The following is an 8354-nucleotide window of genomic DNA, read 5'->3' as shown; positions in this document are numbered from 1 at the left end:
ACAATCCTGATCCTTGTTCAAATAAAATAAAGTAACTCTAAAGTTTGGATGGTCTTGGGTGATAGAGACCCTGGTTTTGAAGGCTTTATTTAAAGAGATTGTGCCTCCAACCACTCAGGATTCTGGGCCTGACTCACAGAAGAGCCAGCGCGGTGCTGAGTCACTTAGCTAACTTCATTCATTGATCATGTGCTTGTGCACAGCTTGGTGGCAAGGTGGGAGAGAATTACTATTTTCAAATGTTCCTTCCTGAGGTAGCATGGTCCAGAAGTGAGCCGGGAGACAGGATGCTAGAGTTCTATTCTTGGCCCAGCCATGCACCTTCAGCAAGATGCATCCCCTCCACCCTCCCTTCCTGGTTAATATGGGAAGATCAGAGAAATAAGTAAAAGGAACAAGACAGATAAGAACATAAGGGTTTTAACAAATGCTTTTCCCAGAGACGTTATGAGGAAATATGGCTCTTACACCCATGTCTTCCTGGCTGGCCAGGTTTTTGTTTATTTGCTACTGCTCGTTCCGGTAACTTAATATAACCTCCCCTGGTAAAGAGCAGATTCTCCTCCAGCGATAAACCCAGGCATGCCTAGTCTTTATTCTGTTTCAAAACTTCAGCTCCTCTTTCCCACAGTACTGTCTGCATTGTGCCTGGGTACATTCAGGTGTTTTAAAAAGCACAAATGATTCTTCGGCTGAGGGGGGAAATGAATCGGGATAATAATTTACAGAGTAAGTTAGTCCTAGATATGTGGTCTGAGGCTACTGAAATCAGCTTGGCCCTGTGTAAAAGTATTGCTAGTTTGTTTAGGGCATTCCTTGTCCTCTTCTAGGTCTAGGTATGCATGAATGTGCCTCCTTTGCTGATGGACTCTTATGTCTAGCCCCAGACAGTTGTACCTGTCACTGCTTCTAATCTCTAGAGAGGAAGAATATTTTCTACCTAGGCCTCAAATACTGTCTACTCCCTAGGTTCTTATTATAACGGTTCTATTCACTGGTATCTGAACTTCAGTGTGGTAGCATCTCTAAGCTTTGCTCACAGAATTCTTTTATTTTTAGTAGGAAATATTTTATTAATATAGAAAACTATATGGAATGATATAATATTTACTTTAGATCTTTCTTTTCTTGAACAAAAGAAATCTTAAAGGGTACATTTGAAGCCTGAGGCACCATATCCATGCCCCCTTCCCCTCAGGACTTTTGAACAAACCTTTTTTTGTTAAAGGCACATCACAGAGTACTTAGCTTCCCTGCAGGAGGTCTGCCTTCTATGACCTATATTCGTTATTCTGTGTTTCACAGAGTGCTTCCACAGGCCCCTTCCCCATTCCTCACTGACCTTGGGCAAATTGCTTTACTTCTCTGACCTTTAGGTTTCTCATCTGTAAAATGAGAATACCAACAACACCTTCCTGCTCTGGGTTATTTTGAGAATCAAATGTGGTAATATATGTGAAAGTACTTCCTAAAGCTCTGTGTTACCTGTGGTATTCATCCTCGGTATAGAGAACCTACAGTAGTGTTTTCCAAGCTCTGGGAGAGGGTGTGGGTACCCAAGGGAAGTGATGTATTAGAATACTCAGGGGCTTTTTCAAACTGCTCCATATCTACCTGCGCTGGAGTGTATATATTTATACATACATATGTACACAAATATGTTTACGCATATAACAATTTCAAAATACTTTGAAGATAGAGGCCAGGGAAATCATCTCTATCTAGATTCCCTTCTATCATTTTTCAAGATCCATGTTATTTTTTGACCTATCTGTTTGTACTGAGGTGCCATTTTAAAAAAACCAATTTCTTTGTCTCTATTTGCTCTAAGTTCAAATTTCAAGTAAAAATCTTCATCAACTGTTTGACTATAGGGTTTTCCTTTACTAATATAATTTTCAAAACTCCTGCCACTGATTTTTTCTTCTTTTGTCTTTTCTTTTTGATTTTTTTAACCATAAGACACATGCGCTCATTGGAGAGAGACTGAGACAGACAGATAAGGAAAGTGAGAAATCACCCCCTAGGGGGATGGCCCTGCTATAATCCCTTCTCAATTCTCCTCTCAGGATTTTGAGCATATATGCATATACATGTGCCTGGTGTGTTTTTCAGGCCACTGGGTCTAGGACTGGAATCATGGAGTTGGCCATGTGGGAGTTCAGTGCCTTAACCGCCATGCTACCTGCTGGCCCCTCTTTTGTCTTTTGAAAAAAAAATTGCCAAAGGGCACATATGTTCACCAGAGAGAGACAGAGATGGGAACAGGTGTGGAAGAAAGCACTTTCCAATGGGGCATGGCCACACTATGATCCCTTCTCCCCCGTTTCTCCATCCTATTAGTTATTGGGGCATGCATGCATATGTGCCCAGTATGTTTTATAAGCTACTGAGGTAGGGACTCAGATCACATAGTCAACCATGAGAGATTCAGCTCCCTTACCCAACACGTCACAGGGTCAGTCCTTTTCTTAGCCCATAATACGGCTTTCTCTCTTTTCTGTTCTGTCTCTCCTACTCTACATAGTCTGAAGAGGCTTCTCCTTCTCTAAGCATTATAGATGTCTCAACACTTCCTCTATATCACATTAAACTGAAGATGTGTAGTCACCGAACATTACTGTACCACTGTGTGTAGGTTCTCTGTAGACATTCTAGTTGCAAGAGATAGGATAAATTATGAGAGAGTCCAACAATGAACTAATATGAAAATGCATGAGTTAGAGGAAAACGTGTCAAAAGAAACAAATATCAAATGTACTGTGGAGCAGAAAAATGTAAGTTTCAGGATATAATTAACACTTTACATTTATACAGAATTTTAAAATATTGCAAAACGATCTCTTATATTGTATATGGATATACTGTTTATGTGTTAATACTATAAAGCCATGCAAGAGAAAGAGAAACATCTTATTCAGGGTAGTGGTTGCTTTTGAGGGAGGTAGAAAAGAATTGTGTAGAGAAGAATACACAGGGGGCTTCAGTTGTATCTGTGAAGTTCTGTTACTTTCTGAAATACCTATTTCATTAAACAAATTAGCTGTAGTAAAAATGACTCAAGGTATATGAAATATGATCCCCCATTTAAAAAATTATAGGTAGAAGGGAGTTAGTAGGTGGCCTGATGGTTAAGGTGCTGGACTCCTCCATGTTCCACGTGGTTCTAGTCCCAGATCTGGTGGCTTGAAGATCATGCCAGGCACTTATGAGTGCATGCCCGAACTCCCAGGAGGAAAATGGAGGAGAAGGGATTAGAGTGGTCATCCCCTCTGGGGTATGCTTTCTCCCTTTGCCTCACACTGTCTCTTTCTGGTAAGCACATGTGCCCTATGGCAAAAACCTAAAAAAAAAAAAAAAATTATAGGCAAAGGAAAGAGCACGGAAAGATTTAATAGTAGTTCTTTAGGCTTTAAGTTCATAGATAACTTCATTTTTTATATTTTTCCAAGTTTTCTGCAATGAAATGTGTATTGTTTTTTGTCCTAGTCTATTACTGTTTTGCTAACAGAATATGCCTGAGACTGGGTGATTGTGTGGGTCCAGTGCTCCATCACAGTATGGCAGAGAACAATGGAAGAAAGGTCAGTGGACATAGGCAGAGTGACCTTGGGATAACTCTTACTTTCATAACAACCCACTTTCATAGGAAGCTACCCTTCTTAGAGGAGCAAGAGCTTACTCTTGTGAGAAAACGGTAATCGATTCATGAGGGTGATGATCCCATGATTCAGATACCACCCCGTAGGCCTTACATCATCGTAAAGGTCTTACCGCCTCCCAGTGCCATTCACTGGAGGCCAGATTCCAAGACATGAACCTTTAGGGAACAAACCATTATCCAAGCCAAAGCATTTTTATTATTTTTGTTTTGTTTTGAGAGGTTTTTGCTATAGGGTGCCTGTGCTCACCAGAAAGACAGAGAGACAGAAAGCGAGAAATCACCCCCCGGGGGGAGGGCCATGCCGCAATCCCTTATCTTTCATTTTCTTCTTGGGATCTTGGGCATACACACACACATGCCCAGTGTGAGTTTAAACCACCAGGTTTGGGACTCAAACCGCGGTCAACTACATGGGAGTCCAGCGACATAGCCATTACACCAATTGCTGGTCCATATAGCATTTTTTTTAAAAGAATTATTTAATTTAACTTTATTTATTTATTTAAATTTGACCAGAGAGGGACAGAGTGAGAGAGAGAACGAGAGTGGGTGGGTGAGGGGGAGTGAGAAAGCAAGCCACCAGGTCTGGGACTCCAACCACAGTAGGCCATATGGGAGTCCAATGCCCTCAACCACCACTCCACCTGCCAGCCCCCAAGCCATAGCATTTTTATTACCAGGAAAAATGATAGAAGTATTGTCTTGAAGAGATCACAAGATATCAAAATAAGACAGGAAAGTAATGCTGACAGCTACTCAGTATTTCCAGTCTAGACTTGGGGATATTTCATAATTACCTCACCTGGTTATTATTTATTTTCAAATACTTTAATTTGATTAGTGCTTTATTGTTCTCTTTGTATTTAATAATTTTTATTTAAAAAAATTAGGCTTAGGAGGAAAACCACTAGGATTTTTAAAGTGAGAGAACACTAGTAATATATAAAATCATGGTAAGACAGATAGGGATTTTCAAAGACTTAAAAGATAGTTAACAAGTTAACCACTTCCTAGTTAGAAGAAATCCTTAATGCAATTAGAGGTAGACTAGCTCCAACTGCAGAGAACTAATCTTGATTTTGATTTGTAACTCTTCTGTTTGTCTTATTCCTAGGACTTCACCCAGTTTACACATTCATAAAATGAATCTCATTTCTCCTTGGCTTAGGCATCACTTTTATAGGAAACTATCCCCACCAACACACACATACCTACCCCTTATTCTGGGTTACGTGAATCTCTAGTACCTTTTCCATTTTTGTTTCGAGTGAGAGAATAAGGCAGGTGGTGGTGGGTAAAGGTAGGTATTTTGATAAGGTCTTGCCATGTCACCATGTTGAGATCCTCTTGCCTGAGCCTCCAGTTAGGTAGGCATGTGTCATCATGCCCAACCTAGTTTCTAGGCTGAACCAGGAATTGAACCTGTGTCTCACTTGTGACCTCAGCCACCACACAGTCATGCCCTCCTGCTTGCATCGCCATGGATTCTAGTACTTTATCCTTAATGCTGTTGCACCACTGTATTGTAATTGGCTGGCAATCCATCTGTCTGTACTGGAGTTTATACTCTACAAGGGTAAGATGCAGGTGTTTTATTCATAATTGAATCAAGTCCGAGTATCTAGCACAATGTTTGGTACATAGAAAGCATTGGTAAATAGTTCTTGGGTGACTGAATGAATGAAAAGGTCAGAACTGAAGGGACATTCTGGAAATTGAGCCTTTTGCTGGGAAACTTTAATCTAGGTTTTCCACTCGTAGGTACTGGGAAGATAATTAGGTTGAGTAATAGATGTGAATAATTCTCTTTGGAACTCTTAAGTGGAGAAATGAAAAGTCAGAACTTTAAATGCTACTGCCTTACTAGGAATAATAAATGAGGAAATGGGGAAATGAAGGAAGAACACCCAAGATTGAGATAAATAGTGATTTAAAAATTTTCATTGTTTTTTTTCCCCTTCATTTTATCTGATCTAAACCTTGTTTTAAATGGTATGATTTTTTAAAAGAGGTTTTTGCTATAGGGCGTGTGTGCTCGCCAGGCAGACAGACAGATACAGAGAGACAGAAAGCGAAAAATCACCCCCCCCGGGGGGATGGCCACGCCACAATCCCTTCTCCTCCATTCTCTCAGGATCTTGGGCACGCACGCACGCACACGCGCCTGGCGTGAGTTTAAGCCACCGGGTCCGGGACTCGAACCGTGGTTGACTACGTGGGAGTCCAGCGACATAGCCATTACATTAACTGCTGGTCCCAATGGTATGATTTAATATTAGGTAGATGTGATCAGTATTCATTTTTTAGCATGCATATAGAAAAATGTGGAAATCATGACTGCGTAGCTCAGTTAATTTTCAGTGAGCAGTAACGCAGAAGCCCCTTCACTCCTCTGGCTCTTCTAACCACCACATTTCTCCACAGGCTACTAACATATTGAGTGTTTGTTTGTTTTTTTAATAACATAGTCTTTATGGAATGCCCTAACCTATCATAATCCTACCTTATCAGGAGTAAGTCAACCTGTTGGCCAACTATTTTAGATATTCAGATATTACTATCACCCCCTAGTGACCTGCATGAAGGCATGGCAATTTCAGCCCAAGAAGGAATGCTCTATTTTATTGCCAACAAATGTCACACTTCCAACTTTTATCACAGAGATGGTAAGATGATGGATATGTGGCAAGATGAATAGCAGAAATGTACTTACATAGCTGATGTAAACCTTGGTTTTCTTTGGATATCAAAGATTTTGAAACTGCTAGATGGATTATTTAAGAGAGATTATAGTCATTTTGCTTTCCAATATGGCCATTGTCATACTTAAGATAGTTGCTAGGTATGATTCTTTCATTTATTCCACAGACAATATCCAACAGCTTACTGTGTTCCTCTTTGTGGGCAAAACACAATGCAAGAGAGGGCATGGTGGAGGATGATTCACTTTTGCCCTTAAGGCACTTATCACCAGGTTAAGTGCCTGGTGGGAAAATGAAGCACATTGAGGTAAAACTATACTGTAAAGTAGTATTGTGGAAATGATTTGAAATACTGAAAGAAGGGGAGAGGTTGATTTTGACTAGGGGCGAGTAGGAACAGCTATCCAATGCAAGGATAGGTAAGAAAGCATTCTAGGCCAAAGAAATGACACAAAGTGTAGGAGTGGAAAAGTACAGTAGGAGTGAGGAATGTTTTGGTGAAGCAGAAGATACAAGCAGAGAATGTCTATTAATAGGCTGAAAGGGCCTGAGTGCTCATTTAAGGACTTGAGACTTCATGCAACAAGGAGTGCAAAGTCCAAAGGTCTTTAAGCAGCAGGGAGCCATGGCCATCAAACCTAAATTTCTTACCAGTTTCCAGTTGTATCCAGCAGTTAAGATTACTGTACTCCGCTGCAATTGTATGGGGAGTGCCAGTTTTGAGAATTAGTCAAATTCATTTGTTATCAGTGAAGTTGTTAAAGATAGGTGAGGCATGATAACAATCATGAACAATTTTCTGCTTATTTTTTCCTAGAGGATCTTTTGCTAGTCCAATCTTCTGAGTAGATGAGAAAACTTTGAACATCTCAGGGAAATGTATAAAATTGAATTTCACTAATACACTACAGATAAGATTAGAAATATATTTCTCTTCTTACTGACACTGTGCTCGCCCCAAATGAGAAACATCACACTGTACAGAAAAGCACACAAGACAGAGAATCAAATCAGTTTAAGTCCCAGCTCTGTCACTTAGTATATTCCTTTTTTTTTTTTTTTGGAGAGGTTTTTGCTATAGGGCGCATGTGCTCGCTGGAAAGACAGAGACAGACAGAGAGACAGAAAGCGAGAAATCACCCCCCAGGGGGAATGGTCACGCCGCAATCCCTTCTCCTCCATTCTCCTCTCAGGATCTTGGGCACGCACGCACACGCGTCCGGCGTGAGTTTAAGCCGCCGGGTCCGGGACTCGAACTGCGGTTGACCACATGGGAATCCAGCAACATAGCCATTACGCTAACTGCTGGTCTCACATTTACTATATTTTTGACCCTGAGTAAGTTGCTTAACCCCTATGAGCCTATTAAGTGGTGGTTAGGAGATTCCGGTTGCAAAGTAGTTGTGAAGTCATTATTAACAATATTAGGATGTGTGTTGCTTTGCCTTATATTTGAAGATGATCTTTTATAGAGGCACTCTTGACAGTTTTATGGATGCTCTGGAAAGACCAGTGCATGGCCTGTGTCATATCCACTGTTCTTAGAGGCAGTGTGTTATCATCAAAAATCACTGGATTAAAAAGCAGAAACACTGAATTCCAGCCGATGCCTGGTACTGGTTAGTATAACTCAGATGTAACTAGGACTTTGTAAGCTGCCCTGCTTTTGTCTTAAGGCACTGTAAAAACAAACAGAACATCAACAAAAACAGAAACAATTTAGGAAAAACAGGGTCAGAAACAACAACAACAACAACAACACACACACACACACACACACTCATACCAGAAGACCAAAAGACTTAATGAATAGCGTAGGTCTTTACTGGAGGATTTTTTTTTTTTTTGAGAGATTTTCGCTACAGGGCGCATGCGTTCACCAGACAGAGAGAGAGAGACATGAGAGACAGAAAGCGAGAAATCACCCCCCAGGGAGGATGGTCACGCCACAATCCCTTCTCCTCCATTCTCCTCTCAGGATCTTGGGC

The sequence above is a fragment of the Tupaia chinensis genome, unplaced genomic scaffold, assembly GCF_000334495.1.
Source record: "Tupaia chinensis unplaced genomic scaffold, TupChi_1.0 Scaffold145652_1, whole genome shotgun sequence".
Taxonomy (NCBI): domain Eukaryota; kingdom Metazoa; phylum Chordata; class Mammalia; order Scandentia; family Tupaiidae; genus Tupaia; species Tupaia belangeri.
The sequence above is the reverse complement of the archived record's forward strand: the minus strand, read 5'-3'. Positions refer to the sequence as shown.